Consider the following 18,932-nt stretch of genomic DNA (forward strand, 5'->3'; position numbering starts at 1 on the left):
TGGGCAGGAAAGTGGCAAATGGAATTCAACCTGGAGAAGTGTGAGGCGATGCATTTGGGGAGGTCAAACAAGGCAACAGAATACACGATACTGAGAAGTATAGAGGAAGTGAGAGACCTTGGATTGAATGTCCACAGATCCCTGAAGATGGCAGGACAGGTCGATAAGGTGGTTAAGAAGGCAGATGGAATCCTTTCCTTTGTTAGCCGAGGTATAGAATACAAGAGCAGCGAGCTTATACTGCAACTGTAGAACTCATTGGTTAGGCTACAACTTGAGTTCTGTGTGCAGTTCTGGACACCTCATTACAGAAAGGATGCAATTGCACGAGAGAAGGTACAGAGGAGATTTACAAGGATGTTGCCAGGACTGGAAAAATGCAGCTCTGAGGAAAGACTGGATAGGCTGGGGCTGTTCTCCTTGGAACAGAGAAGGCTGAGAGGAGATCTGATTGAAATGTACAACATTTTGAGCGGTCTAAATAGAGTGGAAGTGCAAGGTCTATTCACCTTAGCAGAGAGGTCAGTGACGAGGGGGCATAGATTTAAAGTGATTGGTAGAAAAATTAGAGGGGAGACGAGGAAAAACCTTTTCACCCAGAGGATGGTGTGGGAGTGGAACTCACTGCCTGAAAGGGTGGTTGAGACAGAAACCCTCAACTCATCCAAAAGGAGTCTGGATAATCACCTCAAGTGCCGTAATCTGCAGGTCAAAGGACCAAATGCTGGAAGGTGGGATTAGAACAGGTGGATCATTTTTCAGACGCCACAGACATGATGGGCCAAGTGGCCTCTTTCTGTGCGCTCAACTTTCTATGATTCTGTGATTCTGAACTCTCTCCAGCATCTTGCTTACTGATTTTCTTGTTTTTCTTGTTTTTCACTTTGTCGATGCCTTTGAATAATTGTGGATCCTTCTTCAGAGTGTCTTCGTTCACCAGGTAGTTCTGACCTCTGATGATGTTGATCGTAATCAGCTTCAATTCGCTGATAGTTTTGGAACTGAGCAGATTTCCTTTGCTTGAGTCTACAACATGGAACTCAGTCTGACATGTGGACCCATGGGAGGAGTGGAATGCCACCCCTGCGTTGGAGTTGCATCCATCCAATAACAGACCGAGTAGAAGTGACAGTTCTGTCAGTCGAATATGAGACTTTTAATGGCAGGGTTGTGAGTTTGAGTGCCATTCTGTTTTTCCCTTTTTTAAGGCTTCATGAGCAGAGAGTACAGGGAGTGTTTGAAATGAGCAAGTCTCGCTTTGATTCAGGACTCTTCCCTCTCAGCAGCATCTCACTATGAAAGATTGAATTTGATCTCATTTCATTCTCAGCTCGGGGTCTGTGTGGCTCAGTGGCACTTCTGGCTGTCTCCCGCTTCACAATCCATCAGCACCGAGTAAGCAATGGGGAATATTACTCAAATGTTGTGTTCTTCAACTTTTTGGAAAACTTGAATGTATGTATTTTCTTCCAAAACAAGGACACCAAACCACTGTTAATGTACGGCTGAAATATCTCAGTTGGGAGAGCATTAGACTGAAAATCTAACGGTCCCTGGTTCAATCCCGGGTTTCAGCAATTTCGCTTCCTTATGCGTCCCTTGCCTTGGTTCTGATTTTCCGGTTGCACAATTTACTTTGAAATTATTTGCCAAGCACCAGTGGATTGAATTTGAGAAACAACACAGAGTCATTTACAGCACAGAAGGTGGTCATTTGGCCTATCATGTCCATGCTGGCTCTCCCCGGATCAATCTAGTCAGCTCCACTCACCAGCTCGATCCCTTTCCTCCTGCAAGTTTCTTTCCTTCAAGTATTCATCCAATTTCCTTTTCAAATCATTAATTGTCTCTGCTTCCACCACACTCGTGGGCCAAGACAGTACTACCCACAACATAAAAAATTCCACCTCATCAAGGATGGGAAATACTTATATCTTCTATATTTGCTTACTCTCTATTTCTATGAGAATAGACTGGCAGTCAACATGAAAGGAAACCCAAAAATCTTCGAGCAGCATGTAAATGATAAGTGGGTAGTAAGAGGTTGAGTCGGGCCTATTAGGGACAAAAAGGATAATATAAGCTTCGAGGTGCAGGGCAATGTTAATCTACTTAATGAGTACTTTGTCTCAGTGATCACTAAGGAAGTGGAATTTGACAAAATATCAGTCGAAGTGAAGAGAGTAGAGTCAATGGAGAGGGTACAAATTGAGAGAGGGAGGTACTAAAAAGGCTGGCTGTGCTTCGGGTAGATAAATCACCTGGTCTGGATGGCTGGCATCCCAGGTTGCGAAAGGAAATGCGGATGCAGATAATGGAAGAGTTTGCCATAATCTTCCAATCTTCCCTGGATACGGGGGAGGTGCCAGGAGTAAACAGTGGCAAATGCGACGCCCTCATTCAAGAAAGGGTGTAAGGACAGTCCGGCTAACTACAGGCTAGTTAGATTAACAGCAGCGGTGGGTAAGGTTTTAGAAAGAATAATCAGGGGAAAAAATCAACAGTCACTTGGAGAGGTTTGAGTTAATTAAGGAGAGTGAGCATGGATTTATAAATGGGAGTTCATGCTTGACTAATCTAACTGCATTTTTTGATGAACTAACAGAGCAGGTTGATGAAGGGAATGCAGTGGATGTTGTTTCTATGGATTTTCAGGAAGCGTTTGACAAGGTACCACATAAAAGGGGGCTTTACAAAATTGAGGTTCGTGGTATAGGAGGGTCAGTGTCCAATTGGATAGAAAATTGGTTTAAGGACAGAAAACAGCGAGTCTTATGAAATGATTCTTTGTCAGACTGGAGGATAGTCGACCGTGGTGTTTCCCAAGAGTCAGTGCTGGAACCACTGCTTTTTTTGCTAAAGATAAATGACTTGGATCTTGGAATATTGAGTAGAATCTCAAAATATCCCGATGACAACAAACTTGGAGGAGTGGCAAACAGTGAGGATGATATGAACTGCCTGCAACAGGACAATGATAGGCTAGCAGAATGGGCAGACAGGTGGCAGATGGAATTTAATAGTGACAAGTGTGAGGTGATGTATTTTGGCATAAGGAATAGGGAGAGGCAATATTTACTTAATGGCACAGTTCTAAAGTGTGTGCTGGAATAGAGGGACTTGGGGTTCATGTGCATCAATCTTTGAAGGTGGCAAGACATATTGCGAGTGTGGTTAGCAAAGCATATGGGATCTTGGGCTTTATAAATAGAGGAATTGAGTACAAAGCAGGGAAGTTATGCTGAACCATTATAAAGCTCTGGTTCGGCCCCAGTTGGAGTGTTGCTTCCAGTTTTGCTTACCACACTTAAGAAAGAATGTGAGCGTCCTTGAGAGGATGCAGAGGTGATTTACCAGAATGGATCCAGGGATGGGGGATTTTAGTTACAAGGTTAGGTTGGAAAAGCTAGGGTTGTTCTGCCTGTATCAAAGAAGAGTGAGGGGAGAATTGATAGATATGTTTTCGGCTATGACAGTTTTAAATAAGTTGGCAAGGAAACATTGTTCCCGTTAACTATTGGTACAAGGACTAGGGGACACAGATTGAAGGTTTTGGACAGGAAGTACAGGGGGAATGTGCGCAAGAACTTTTTTTACACTGATTGGTGATGATCTGTAACTCGCTGCCCACGAGGGCGGTGGAAATGGAGACAATCGAGAATTACAAAAGGAATTTGAATGGGCACTTGAAGGAAATAATTTTACTGGGCTATGGGGATCGAGCAGACAAGTAATAACTCGTCTCCACTCCTAGTATTTCTAAATCCAACACATTCACTATCATGGGAACAATTCTTTCCTGTTGTTTCTCTCTCAGATTTGTAAACTTCACTGCATTGGAGTGAAGTGACATCTACTGGCAAGAAACAAGAACTGCCGTGATGAGATCAGCCATGATTGTATTGAATGGCAGAGCAGGCTCGAGTGGCTGACTTGCCGACTCCGGCTCCTCGTTCTTATGTTCATAGAATCATACAGCACAGAAGGAGGCCATTCGGCCCCATTGTGCCTCTGCTGACTCTCTGACAAAAAGATGCAATTAGTCCAACCCCCTGCCTATTTCCCCATAATCCTGGAGAATTTCACTTTGAAATATTTGTCCAATTCCTTTATGAAAGTTATAATTGAATCTGTTTCCACCACCCTGTCAGACAATTCATTCCAAATCCGAATCAGTTACTGGGTAAAAAGATCTCTCCTCACCTCCCCTTGACATTTTTGGCCAATTATTTTAAATCTGTGTCCTCTGGTTCCTGACCCCCAGGACAGTGGAAACAGTTTCTCCCTCTCTACCCTATGAAAATCCTTCATGATTCTGAACATCTCTATTAAATCTTCCCTTAACATTCTCTACTCTGAGGAGAACAATCCCAGCTTCACCAGCCTGTCCAGAGAACTGACACCCCGCATCTCTGGGATCATTCTAGTAAATCTCCTCTGAACTGTATCAGAAGCTTTGATGTCCTTTCTAAAGCCTGGTGCCCAGAACTGGACACATTACTCGAGCTGAGATCGAGCCAGCGACGCCCACATCCCACGAACGAATAAAAAAACGCTCCCGAACCAGTCCCCAATTCTTAAGCATTTATCGACGCTCCCTGCCCAGTCCCCAAATCTTATTCATTTAGAAACGCTTCCTGCCCAGTCTCCAACTCTTATTCAATTATAGACGCTCCCTGCCCAGTCCCCAATTCTTATCCATTTACAGACGCTCCCTGACCAGTACCCAAATTTTATTCATTTAGAGACGCTCCCTGCCCAGTCCCCAATTCTTATTCATTTATAGACGCGGTTTCGGGAAGCTTCACCGGGAAAAGCTTCACCACCGCCATCCGCAGGGATACAGATGGGATTGTTCCATGTTATTGTGGCCCTGAGGCCCTGCTCCAGCTGTGTGAGCCCGCAAAGTCTTCTCGCACTTTGTGAATATCCCGCTCCAACTCCGAACCCGCAGCTCCAGCTGCTGACAAAGCTGTCTCTACTGCGCCTGCGCTCCCCGCTCCTGTCACAGATTGGGCGGATTCTCGGCCGCTGAGCATTCTGGGTACCACACCTGTCATGAATGCTATTCTTTCAGCTCAAAGGTTTTATTACGGACATTTCTTGACCTGGTATCTTCGTGAGTGTTTTCTTTTGCACCTGTCAATGCCTGGGAGGATAGAGTAAGCTTCACTTTGTAGCCATGAGTTTCTGGTGTGAGAAAGTGATGTTTAACTCAGTATATTTCAGTTTTTGGTCTGTGACTGTGGGTATTATTCAGTACCTGTTTGTTTCTGCTATTGCTCTGTGAGTTTCACCACATATCTTTCAACAACTTGTATGTGAGCATCAGCTTTTGTCTATATCTATCAGTTTCTGAGAAGTGAGAAAGGGTTTGATTCTATCCCTATCAGTTTCTGTTACATGCATGTGTCTTTAATCTGCACCTCCTCTGAGTGTTTCTTCGTCTCTGTACTTGTAGGTGAATATGTGTTTTGCTTTGTATCTCTCAGTCTTTGAAGTGTGAGCCTGGGTTTGTAACTAATTTCCTTTGTACCTTGCAGTTGGGATATGAAAGAAAGATTTTTGCACGTTACCTGCCAACTGCTGCTACGTGACTGTGGGTTTCACACTGTATCTGTCAATTTCTTGTCTGGTAATGCGAAGTTCACAGTGTACCTGTCATTTTCTAGTCCAGGACTGATTGGTTTTACTCTGTCCCTAGCATTCGCTGGTATGTTAGTGTGGGGTTTACATTGTACCTGTCAGTTTCTTGTATGTGAGTGTTGATTTCACTCTGAAAAGAATCATAGATCATAGAATAGTTACAGAACAAAAGGAAGCCATTCAGCTCATTGTGCTTGTGCTGCTTCTATGCACGAGCAACTCAGCTCACGCCACAGAATCATGTATTCCATGAAAACATGCAATTTTTCCACTTCAGATAATTATCTTATACCATTTTGAAAGCCATGGTTGAATCAGCCTCCATCACACTCTCAAGCAGTGCATATCAGATCTTAACCACTCGCTGTGCAAAAGAAGTTTTTCCTCATGTTGCCTTTGGTTCTTTTGCCATTCACCTTAAGACGGTGTCCTCAGGTTACTGAGCCATGAATAATATTCCCCATTGCTTTCTCAGCACTGATGGATTGTGAAGCAGGAGACAGCCAGAAGTCCCACTGAGCCGCACTGACCCCGAGCTGGGAATGAAATGAGATGAAGTTCAATCTTTCACAGCGAGATGCTGCAGAGAGATGAGTCCCGAATCAAAGTGAGACTTTCTCATACTTTTGCTGAATTTCATTTCAAACACTCCTTGTACTCTCTGCTAATGAAGCCTTAAAAAAGGGAAAAACAAAATGGCACTCAAACTCACCACCCTGAAATTAAAAGTTTAATGTTTGACTGACTGAACTGTCACTTCTACTCGGTCTCTTATTGGATGGATGCAACTGTATTCTTCAACGCAGGGGTGGCATTCAAATCCTCCCATGGGTCCACATGTCAGACTGAGTTCCATGTTGTAGACTCAAGCAAAGGAAATCTGTTCAGTTCCAAAACTATCAGTGAGTTGAAGCTCATTACGATCATCATCATCAGAGGTCAGAACTACCTGGTGAAAGAAGACAATCTGAAGAAGGATCCACAATTATTCAAAGGCATCGACAAAGTGAAAAACAAGAAAATCGATGAGTCAATGCAAGCCAAACAGCAGAAACACTGAAGAATTCCATTCCATTCCAGTCCAGAACCCAGTCCTGTTGTTTTTGGAGTCAGGTCACAATTACTGCAACAATTTTATATTCCCACTTGGCTATATGTACATTTAGTTAATCAAGCTCTTTGAATCCAGCTCTCTGGTCCTCAAGCAGGCTCCATATGGAAATCAATTCCGCCTTCTGCAAGGCTGAAACCAATCAATGACCTTAAACTAAAAATGCCAAAGAAGAAGGGCTTGTCCAGGATTTGAACCCAGGATCTCTCACACATTAATTAATCACTCACCCTAAGCAAGAATCAAACCCCTAGATCAACATGCCACTGATATCAGAACTTCCTTTTAGCTCCTGTGGAATTTCACTGGCAGTCAAAGCCGATCATCCAATTTTTTTTCAGAGCAAAGCAACATCTTGCAAATTCTGAAATAAAAACAGCAAGTGTTGGAAATGTTCAGAAACTCTGGCAGCATCTGTGGAGAGAGAAACAGAGTTCACCTTTCAGGGCGTTTACCTTTTGTTTGAGCCATCCTTTCACACTGCTTCTGTCCACCCAATCTCACTTTCTATTTTATCTAGATTCCACCCACACACTACCTAAATACATTTATCATGAATTCCTCATATCTTTTAATAATGACAATTTTATATTTCTGGCCTTTGCTTTGGACTCCACCACAAGTGGAATCATGTCTCCATCAACCCAATCAAACCCATTCACTATTTCCTCACATTGCAATGTTTCTTTCACCCTGACAGACGATGGAATTTCTGCTGCTTGATTGCAGTTCTTGCTTCCTGCCAGTAGATGTCACCTCACTCCAGTCCAGTGAAGGTGACAAATCTGAGAGCACACAACAAGAAGTAATTGTTCACGTTGTTCATTGTTCAGTGAACAGGTCCCTCTATTCCTGCACACTCTTTCGAACTGTGCCATTAAGTATATATTGCCTCTCCCTATTCCTTCTGCTAAAATGCATCACCTCACACTAGTCACTATTAAAATCCATCTGCACCTGTCTGCCCATTCTGCTAGCCGATCACTGTCTTGTTGCAGGTGGTTCATTTCATCCTCACTGTTTGCCACTTCTCCAAGTTTGGTGTTATCGGCATATTTTGAGATTCTACTCTATATTCCAAGATCCAAGTCATTTATCTGTCGCAAGTAAAAAGCAGTGGTTCCAGCAGTGACCCTTGGGGAACAGCACTGTCGACAACCTTCCAGTCTGAGAATGAATCATTTATTACGACTTGCTGTTTTCTGTCCTTAAGCCAATTTTCTATCCAATTGGACACTGACCCTCCTATTCCATGAACCTCAATGTTGTTAATCACCCTTTTATGTGTCGTTTCTTAAAATCCACATAAACAACATCCACTGCATGCCCTTCATAAACCTTCTCTGTTAGTTCATCACAAAATTCAGTTAGATTAGTCAAGCATGAACTCCCATTTATAAATCCATGCTCACGCTCCTGAATTAACTCAAACCTCTACAAGTGACTGTTGATTTTTTCCCTGATTGTTCTTTCTGAAACCTTACCCACCACTGCTGTTAATCTAACTGGCCTGTAGTTAGCCGGACTGTCCTTACACCCTTTCTTGAATAAGGGTGTCACATTTGCCACTGTTTAATCCTCTGACACCTCCCCCATATCCAGGGAAGATTGGAAGATTATAGAAAGCCTTTCTGTTATCTGCATCCACATTTCCTTTCGCAATCTGGGATGAAAGCCATCCGGACCAGGTAATTTATCTTCCTGAAGCATAACCAGCCTTTTCAGTACCTCCCTCTCTCAATTTGTACCCTCTCCATTGCCTCTACACTCTCCACTCCTACTGTTATTTTGTGAAATTCCACTTCCTTAGTGATCATTGATACAAGGTACTTATTAACTAGATTAACATTGCCCTGCAGCTCTAAGTATATATTACCCTCTTTGTCCCTAATGGGGCCCACTTGACCGCTGACTACCTGCTTATTATTTATATACTGCTCGAAGATTTTTGGGTTCCCTTTCATGTTGACTGCCATTCTATTCTCGTAGAGATAGGGAATAAGCTAAATATAGAAGATATAAATATTTCCCATCCTTGGGTGAGGTGGAATTTTTTTATGCTGTGAGTAGTAATGTCCTGACCCACGAGTGTGGTGGAAGTAGAGACAATCAATGATTTGAAAAGGAAATTGGATGGATACCTGAAGCAAAGGAACTTGCAGGAGGAAAGGGATCGAGCAGGTGAGTGGAACTGAGTAGCTGGCTCCGATAATTGCTGCAGTCACTGCGATCCCCCTTAATTTTGTACAAGGTGACAATGTTTGCATCGCGCATGTTTTGAGCCCTTGTTGAGCTCGACTATGGAGGGCTCACTGTCCAGTTCCTCCATGACAGGGAAGTCTGGAATGGCACTGAGAGCGACTTCAATGACAATGTTCTCCGTTATGTAGAGTTCAAGATAATGCTCCACTCACCTTTCCATCTGCTTGTTAGGTTCAGTGATGATCACCCCTCTCTTTGTCTTCAAAAGGTGCTGATTTAGTTACTACTGGGCCCATTGCTTTCTTAATTCCTTCATACATCCCTCTAGCATCCCCGGATTCAGCAGCAGAGTTTTAACCAGTATTGATTGGTGCAGTGTCGAGCAGTCTGCAGAGACTTGTTTCTGGCAGCTCTGAGAGCATTTAGATGTTGTTTGCTGGGGACTTGTTTGTAGTTCATGAGGGCTCTCCTCTTAGTTACAGTAACTGACTCCATTTCAGTCCAATAAGCCTCAGACCAGTCAGCATTCCTCCCATCTCTTTTCCTATACACAGTGAGTGCAGAGTTATAGATGGTGGTGTGCAGATGATTCCACTTTGACACTGCACTGAGGCCTTGAGCATTGTTGTCTGAAAGAGCCTGATCGAGGATGTTGAGGAACTCCTGGGTCCTTTCTGGATCAGTGGTTCGGCAAGTGTTGATCAGAAGATGAGCTTTCATCATGGATGGATGAAGCTTCCTTGGCTGAAGCCTGACCTTGTTACACACCAGGGAGTGATCAGTGTCACAGTCAGCGCTGTGATAGCTGCGAGTGATGAGGACACTGCTGAGGGTGTTATGTCTGGTGAAGATAAGGTCTAGCTGGTGCCAATGGCATGATTTCGGATGTCTCCAGGACACCTTGTAGCACAGCTTGACCTGGAAGTAGCTGTTCATCACACAGAATCCATGGTGACAGCATAGCTCCAGCAACCTCTGTACATTTTCATTCATCTTGCCAATCCCCTGGTGCCCTATGCACATTGGCAAAGCTGTGTAGTCAGTACCCAAGCTTGTGTTGAAGTCTCCTAGAAGGTACAGTCCCTCAGTGCTGGGAATTCTACTGATGGCAGTGTCAAGTGTCACATAGAATTGATCCTTGACATCTGGGGTGGAGGTGAGTGTCGGGACATAGATGCACATGAGATTAACTGGGCCCACACGTGTTGACAAGTGAAGAGTAAGAAGTCTGTCTGAGCCTACTGTGGGTGGTTCACTCATCTCAAGTGGCGTGTATTTTACTGTGAAACCCACTCCATGCTCACGAGTTGCCTCTTGGGCTTTCCCCTGCCAGAAGAAGGTATAGTGTTTCTCTTTGAGGGATCCACTTTGAACGAGTCTAGTTTCTTGCAGCACAGCAATGTCCACATTGAGCATTGTGAGTTCCTTGTCGATCACAGCTGTCTTGTGTGTGTCATCAACCTGCAGAAGGTTGTCGGTAAGGCCAGGACACATGTTCCTCACATTCCAGCTTGTGATGCGAAGGACTGGTGTCTTCTTTGTTGAGTTTGTTTTTCTTGGTGCATAGATTATCAATCCGCCTGTTGAGAGATGACTCTCTAAGCTCCAAGCACCCATTGAAGCAAGCAGGTCGTGGCTTCACAGCACCTAACTGACTGGGGGCTGCCCAGCTTGGAGTGACTGGCAGCTATCCAATGAGACACTAAGAGCTCTCCCACTGTCCGAAGTAACCCCTGGCGCTCATACTCTACACCAATTGAATGAGAGCTTATAATCAGTAACTGTTTATTCCCGGGTTGTGCTCATGTTTAACCACGAAGCTGGAGTGTCCTCTCTGGGGCACAGGCCTGGGCAAACAGTATGGAGACCCTGAGCATCAGGACCCCCTCTCAGCATTGCTCGTTTTGTCCAAAGGAAAGGAAAAACCAGTACTGTTTGTTACCAGTTCTGCTGTAGGAGTTGCTGGAAAACTGCCTGATAAGTCACAGGTAACCGCCTCCAGGACTCCACTCCGGATTTACTGACCAGGTTTACTGCCTCAGCCTTCTTATTTATTTATTTAGAGATACAGTACAGAAACAGGTCCTTCCAGCCCACCGAATCTGTACCGACCATCAACCACCCATTTATACTAATCCTACATTAATCCCATATTCCTGCCACATCCCCTCAATTCCCCTACCACCTACCTACACTAGGGGCAATTTACAATGGCCAATTTACCTATCAACCTGCAAGTCTTTGGCTGTGGGAAGAAACCAGAGCACCCGGCAGAAACCCACGCAGTCACATGGAGAACTTGTAAACTCTACACAGGCAGTACCCAGAATCGAACGCGGGTCACTCGAGGTGTGAGGCTGCAGTGCTAACCACTGCGCCACTGTGTCTTCTCGAGACACCCCTTGAGAAGTGAGACTTTTTGCCCAGAGATGGGGCTCTGTTTCTTGGCATCAGGATGGAACCACACACCAGTGGGCCTGTATGACATGCACAAGGATATCACACACTGCCCCATCTCTGGTACAGATCAGAGACAGACACTGAACAGATTGCAACCCACAAGGACATCACAACCTTCCCGCTCTCTGGGACAGGTCAGTGTGATACACCAAACAAACAGCACCCCACAGGGACCTCATAAATGCCACGTCCCTGTGACAGATCAAGGTCAGACACTGCAAAGATTGCAACCACAGGAACATCACAAATTGCCCCATCCCTCGGACAGCTCGGGGTCTGACATTGAACATATTGCAACAACAAGGACATTACTGTATTACTCCCTCCATTCTGAAAAACAAGCATTCACCCTACTTTTTACCCTGCAGCCAATTTTGGATCCACACTGCCACTGCCCCTTTAATCCCATCTGCTTGAATTTTGTTAGCAAGTCGGAGAGAGATGGAAAACTGAAACAGGCCATCCGGCCCACTGAGTCTGTGCTGACCAATCACCACCCATTTATAGTAATCCTCCACCATAATCCCATATTCCGTCCCACATTCCCACCATTCTCTTACCTACACTAGGAGCAATTTGCAACAGCCAATTTACCTATCAACCTGCAGTCTTTGCGTGTGGGAGGAAACCGGAGCACCCAGCAGAAACACACACAGTCACAGGGAGAACTTGCAAACTCTGCACAGGCAGTACCCAGAACTGAACCTGGGTTGCGAGAGCTGTGAGGTTGCAGTGCCAACCACTGTGCCATTGTGCTGCCCCAAGTCTAGTTTATGGTATCTATTCAAACACAATTTTGATGTCCAGACACGCACCATTAACCTCACCACCCTCGTCAACTCTCTCTGAAACTTCATCAAAGAAATTAATTCATTAATTATTTCAGACACAATCTTCTGTTAACCAATCTGTACTGGCTGTCGTTTATTAGGCCCATGTTCCACCAAGTGACAGTTAATTTTCTCCTGGATAATTGTGTCTAAAAGTTTCCCCACCACCGACATTAGACTAATTGGTCTGTAGTTCCTGGGTTTATCTCTCTTTTTAAACAGGGCTGTAATATTCACAACCCTTGCAGACTTATCTTTTAATTCTGGAAAGTCTATTGCAGACAATCACTTTGGGAATGACTTTAACCAATTAAAGCAACAGGATACTTCATTAATAAGTCCAGAACTTTTATTGAAAGTAAAATAGTACTTAATAATTGAAAGTAAAATTATACTTAACAAACTTGGGGAAGATAACTTTACAGCTCTGGGGACTGGTCGAGCTTGGTCTCAGAGTGTCACGGTCCTCTTTGTCCAGTCTAGATCCCTCATCAGGTGGAGAAATTGGTCGATAATCTGAGCATTTACCCCTGAGGCCTTCTCGTGTTCCTGCACACTGAAACCTTACAAGATCCCTACTTTTAACCCCTGGATGGCCATCACACCACCATGTAAAATAATAATTGGTCCTAGCTGTTGCTAGGTACATTTAATTTGTTCTTATTAATGTCTTCCACTAACAGCCACCTGTGCTCAGAATCTCAGACATGAGTACAATGGAGTGGTTTCACACTGTCTCCCAATCTGATCTGAAACAAGTTTCCTATTCATTAAATCCAGACTCTTGAAGGTCACGATGTACCATACCATGGGTTTTATCAGGGGTCAGAGAAAGGTCCATTGTTTAAATACATTTAGCTGAAACTGTCCTTTCCCACACAGACACAGAAACTCACAGTAATTAGATTGAACTAACTTTAAATGAAAACCCATTCTCTCTAAAATGTTTATTGATTCTTTAATTATAACTCAATCAAGGTTAGTTACTTTTACAATCATCTGTTTCAGGATGGGTAGCTACTCATTAATTATACAGGATATAAACGTTAGTACTGAACACAAAATGGTTCCTTTGGTCATGTGTTCATTATAAAATGGCTTTCTTAACGTTGTTAGTTATGACAATGGATACATGATAAAAATGGTCAAGTTAAACTGAGATCGAACTACCCAAGCTTACCTCCATCCTCCAGTCCTCTGGCATCATTCCCATATTCAAGGAGGATTGAAAGATTGTGGTTCGAGTCTCTGCTATTTCCACCCTGAATTCCCTCAGCAACCCAGGATGCAGCCCATCCAGACCGGGTGACCTGTAGACAGGTGTGAGTACTGCTAACCTTGTAATTGTCTCCTCTTTATCTATTTTCATCCCCTCCAAATTCTCCACTTCCTCCTCCTTTACTGTGACATTTGCAGCACACGTTTGTTTTGTGATGACAGATGAAATGTACTTAATTGGTACCTCAGCCACACCCTCTGCCTCCACAGGATCTCCTAATTGACCCACCCTTTCATATGTTTGGTAAAAGACTTCAGTGTTCCCAGTTATGTGACCTGCTAATCTTTTCTCATACATCTTGCTGATCTCTTTTCCTTTTTCAGCTCTCCTCTGTATTTTCTGTATTCTGCTTGTTTCTCTACTGCATATGAGTCCTCACATGATTTTTCAGTGAATGGTTTTTGAACTATTTTGTAAAAGGATTTAGTTTTGTAAATTTCTCCCTAGCTCCCCTCATGGTCAGGCAGAAAGTTTAACTGCTGTGTTTTCAAACAGCAACAGCTTTATTTGAAAAGCCATTATGACAGGATTCCGGGTTTTAATCCAGTCACAAATCTGGTTCTGATGTCTTGTGGCTCCAGCTGTCACATGACCTGTCAGAGGATGACCTCATAATTGACCCAGTCATGGAGCTGTGGGTTGATGTTTAAATGGTTTCAAAATAATTTTCCAGAAGGACAATCAAAATGAATCGATATATAAAAGGTAGATTTTGTGAATTTGTGCTCCCAGTGGAAATTCCTGCAAAGTCTGCTGGTTTTCATATCCCCAATTCCCCACAGGAAGTTCTGTGCTCGGAGTCTGTATTCCTTCCATCAACATTATACAGAATCATTTCATGGGAGACCCCAGTGTGAATTGTAGACAGGTGGGTCAGTTTTAACTTTCAAAGTAACACAGAAGCAAAATACTGCTGATACTGGAAATCTGAAATAAAAACAGAAAATGCTGGAAATACTCAGCAGGTCTGGCAGCATCTGTGGAGAGAGAGACAGAGTTAACATTTCAGATCTGTGACCTTTCATCAGAACTGAGCTGAAATTGTCTGAGGGACTGCGATTGTGGAATCAATTTCAGGGTCAAAGACTTTGTACTTGGTAAGGATAGGAAGATGGAGATTATTAAGTACAGTGCAAAAATATAGATACTTTTCCATTATTTTAATCAAAATTGATTTACACTTTGTGCTCATGAATCCTATCTTTTGATCACAATGACACTGATAACAATGGAAAAAGCAAGACTTGCATTTCACGACCACAGGACATTGCAAAGCCTTTTACAGCCAATGAAGGAAGGACTTTAAAGTGTAGTCACTCAACAGTACAATAGAGTACCCTACAATAAAGATGTATAAGATTATCACCACACAACTGCCAGACAATGACCATCCCAAACAAGAGAGAATCTAACCATCTCCCTTTGACATTCAATGGCATTACCATCGCTGAATCCCCCACTCTCAACAACCTGGGGGTTACCATTGAACAGAAACTGAAATGCAGTAACCATATAAATATTATGGCTACAAGAGCAGGTCAGAGACTAGGAATCCTGCGGCAAGTAACTCACCTCCTGACTCCCCAAAGCCTGTACATTAGTCAGGGGTATGATGGAATACTCTCCACTTGTCTGGCTGGGTGCAGCTCCAACAATACTCAAGAAACTCAATAGGACAAAGCAGCCCGCTTGATTGGCACCCCATTTACAACATTCATGCCCTCCATCACTGGCACACAGTGGCAGCAGTGTGTACCATCCACAAGATGCACTGCAGCAATGTGCCAAGGCTCCTGAGACAGCACCTTCCAAACCCGCGACCTTTATCACCTAGAAGGACAAGGGCAGCAGATGCATGGGAACACCACAACCTGCAAGTTCCCCTCCAAGCCACACACCATCCTGAATTGTAACTGTATCACCGTTCCTTCACTGTTGCTGGGTCAAAATCCTGGAACTCTCTTCATAACAGCAGCACATGGACTGCAATGGTTCAAGAAAGCAGCTCAGCACCACCTTCTCAAGGCAATTAGGGATGGATAATAAATGCTGGCCGAGCCAGCGACACCCACCTCCCATGAATGAATAAAAAAAATGATAATATCCTGTAATCTTCCAAAGTAGAAAATACAGATGGAAATGAAAAATAATAAAACACAGTCAGCATGGATTTCATAAAGAAAGACTTGATGAACCTTATCTTTGAAAAATCAACAGCAAGAGTAATATAGCAGATGTAGAAGAGTTTAAGTTAATAAAGCCTCATCCATTTATGTGCTTGAACCATCAAATTGTGGGTGAACAAACAAGCACACTAACTGACAGAGCTGCATGTTGTGCTTTCTAAATTACCCTAAAGTAGGATGTTAATGAGTTAAAGCTTCAGGTTGCTGCAACCAGAATAGCCATTGTCCACGATCAGTTTTACTGTTATAAATAAAGATGGAACATTCATTGTGAATCTATAGAAACAGTCTGGTCCTGCACACTGCAGACACATCCACGTCATCACCAACCAGCTCTCCTATAATTGATGCAGTTATTTGACTTTGCCCCATTAGCTCCATGGAAATACTTTTAAAAGATTTTAAATTACAAGCAGTTTTGTTAATGTTCAGCCTTTGAGAAGAAATCATTCCCTGGCCACAGTGGAGACAGCATTGAATATAAAACAGTAGACTACCAGGTAACACAGTGAAAGCTGATCAGCTAATCTATAATTACTTACATTTCTTAATTTTGCTCTTGCTATTCGGTTTTTCATCATTTTCAGCTCCTGACTGTGGATATTATTGTGATTAAATGTGAAAAGATGCACTGTGTCTCAGCCCCGGTATATTGGCTCTTTCTCTGTACAGTGCTGTACACACTCAGATACTGACAGTGTCTCTCCCTCCCTCAACTTTCCAGCCCTGACGGTGCAGAAAGCGCTGCTCAAAGTTACACATTCTGACTGTTTGCAGTTGATTAGTGAGAGATTATTAACGTATCCTTCTGCAGCGCTGCCTCGGTTAATAACAGCAGATCGAAGTCACATTTCAGATACAGAAACAGATGCATCAATTATTCACTCTTTCCCAGAGTGAGTGAGGCCGGGACAAGCAGCAACATTCCAGCCCCACGCTCTGCAATTACCCAGCACCAGTGGAAAGCAGTGAATACAGATTCAATCAGTGGGTTAATGTCCATTACAGGGATGCAAGATTCCACAGCCCAGGACAAACATCCCCATACACCGAGAACAAGCTCAGGAAAACCCGGGGGAGTTAATATCCCAATCACTGAGCATTCCAGCAACATTGAACAAGTTCCTGAACTGAGTGAACCTTTCCAAGTACAGAAGTGAGGACGAGGTCAAAAAGGTCTGAACAGTTGAGGTGACTGAGCGGTTTCAGCTTCTCTGTTCAGGTTGCAGCTTTCACTGGAGGCATGTGTTTAAATCCCACTTCTGACAACTTGATTTTCAGTTACTTTGCAGAGCTTCCTTGAAGGTTTGAGGTAGAGTAAATACTGAGGAACTGTTTCTAACTGCTGAAAGTTCAATAACCGAAGGTTATAGATTTAAGGTGACTCACAAAACCAGAAGGAACTTGAGGAAAAATCGATTTCTGCAACATGTGGTTAGCATTTCAGTTATGTGGATAGATTGGAGAAGCTGGGATTGTTCTCTTTAGAGAGGAGATTTGATAGAGGTGTTCACAATCATGAGGGGTCGTGACAGACCCGATAGAAATTGTTGGTAGAAGGATTGAGACTCAGGTAAAAGCTGTGGCTCAGTTGGTCACACTCACCTCGAAATCACAAGCTTCTGGGTTCAGATTTCACAGCTGACACTCCAGTGCAGCACTCAGGGTGTTGAAGGTGCTGCCTTTCAGGTGTGATGTTAAACCAAAACCTGGTCTGCATGTTTGGGTGAATGTAAAAGATCCCATGCTGCAATTCCAAACAAGTGAAGAGCAATTCTCCCTGGTGTTGTGATCAATATTTGTCCCTCAATCAGATCAGTTGGTCATTATCACATTGCTGTTTGTGGGTATTAGCTGCTGCATTTCTGACATTACAACAGTGATTACACTTCAAAAGTATTTCATTGTCTACAAAGTGCTTTGATATGTCCAGTGGTCTTGAAAGGTGCTATATAAATGCAAGACTTTTCTTTCTTTATCACAACACATTGCTGTGTGAACAATGGTTCTTCATGTCACCTCTGGTTCTTCTGCCAATCACCTGATATCTGTGTCCTCTGCTTACTGACCCTTTTACCACTGGAAACAGTTTCTCCTTATTTAAACTATTGAAGAACTTCATGACTTTGAACAAATGTGTCAAATCTTTTCTGAATTTTCTCTGCTGCAAGGAGAACAACCCCAGCTTCTTCAATCTCTCCACATAACTGAAATCCCTCACCCTGCTACCATTGTGGTAAATCTCTTTTTTATTCTTTCATGGGATGTGGGCACTGCTGACACAATGTGATTCCTGTCAACGGAGCGGCCCGCTGACATCATCGGACTGTGCCAAGCTGTGCATAGGCACAGCTACATCTTGCCAGGATTAAGTGGCACATGTGGAGGATGATGTCATTGCGCAGCGCCAACATCATCGCATATCCGCGCTTGGTCCATCTTCGCACATGTGCGCTAAAGCGTCATCAGGTATCCAGCCCCTCACTCAGCTGGAGGAAGCGGCTGAATAGGAGACTTTGAGGCTGGAGCTCTCCCCCCTCGGCAACTCGCTCCAGGCCTCGACGCTTCCTCCCCTCAGCCGCTCGCTCTACACCTCGATGCTCCCCTGGACAATTGTTCCCCACTCGCGTCATCCAGTTCTATGGCCGCTTGCTCTCTGCCCCCCAACCCCCGCTCCAGCCGCTAGCTCTAGGCCGTGCCACTTCCCTCCTCTAGGCCACTCACTACTCACTCCTACGTCACACTTTGCAGCCCACCTTGCTTCTTCGGGCGGCGCGTGGAGACTGGACAAACGTGGGAGCAAGTGGCCGAGAGAAGGGAAGCAGCGCAGCCTAGAGCTAGTGGCTGGAGGGGAGGGGGGGTGGGGAGTGAGCGAACGACTGGAGAATGGGGTGACATGATCGGGAGACAATCGGCCAAGGAAGTAGGGGGGGGGAGCAGCGAGGTCTGGAGCGAGCGACTATGGAGGGTGGAAGCGGCCGGTGCAAAGCAGGGGGAGAAAGCGAGTTGTGCCACCTAGTGGTTGCGTTGTCAGCAAACGCAGCCTTTATTGTCCATCCTGAATTGCCCTTGAGAAGGTGGTGGTGAGCTGCCTTTTTGGAGCTGCTGCAGTCCATGTGTTGTACGTAAACCCACAGTGCTGTTAGGAAGGGAGTTCCAAGATTTTGATCCAGTGACAGTGAAGGAATGGTGATATAGTTCCCAGTCAGGACGGTGTG

At 44.1% G+C, this 18,932-nt stretch overlaps 1 non-coding gene across 1 annotated transcript; it reads left to right on the top strand.

The window, feature by feature from the left end:
• Positions 1–1,504: 1,504 nt before the first annotated feature.
• trnaf-gaa (transfer RNA phenylalanine (anticodon GAA)) lies at positions 1,505–1,577 on the top strand. Its single transcript has one exon. It is a non-coding gene; the product is annotated as a tRNA-Phe (tRNA).
• The last annotated feature ends 17,355 nt before the right edge of the window (positions 1,578–18,932 follow it).

This window comes from Heterodontus francisci, unplaced genomic scaffold (assembly GCF_036365525.1).
Source record: "Heterodontus francisci isolate sHetFra1 unplaced genomic scaffold, sHetFra1.hap1 HAP1_SCAFFOLD_102, whole genome shotgun sequence".
NCBI classification, from domain to species: Eukaryota; Metazoa; Chordata; class Chondrichthyes; order Heterodontiformes; family Heterodontidae; genus Heterodontus; species Heterodontus francisci.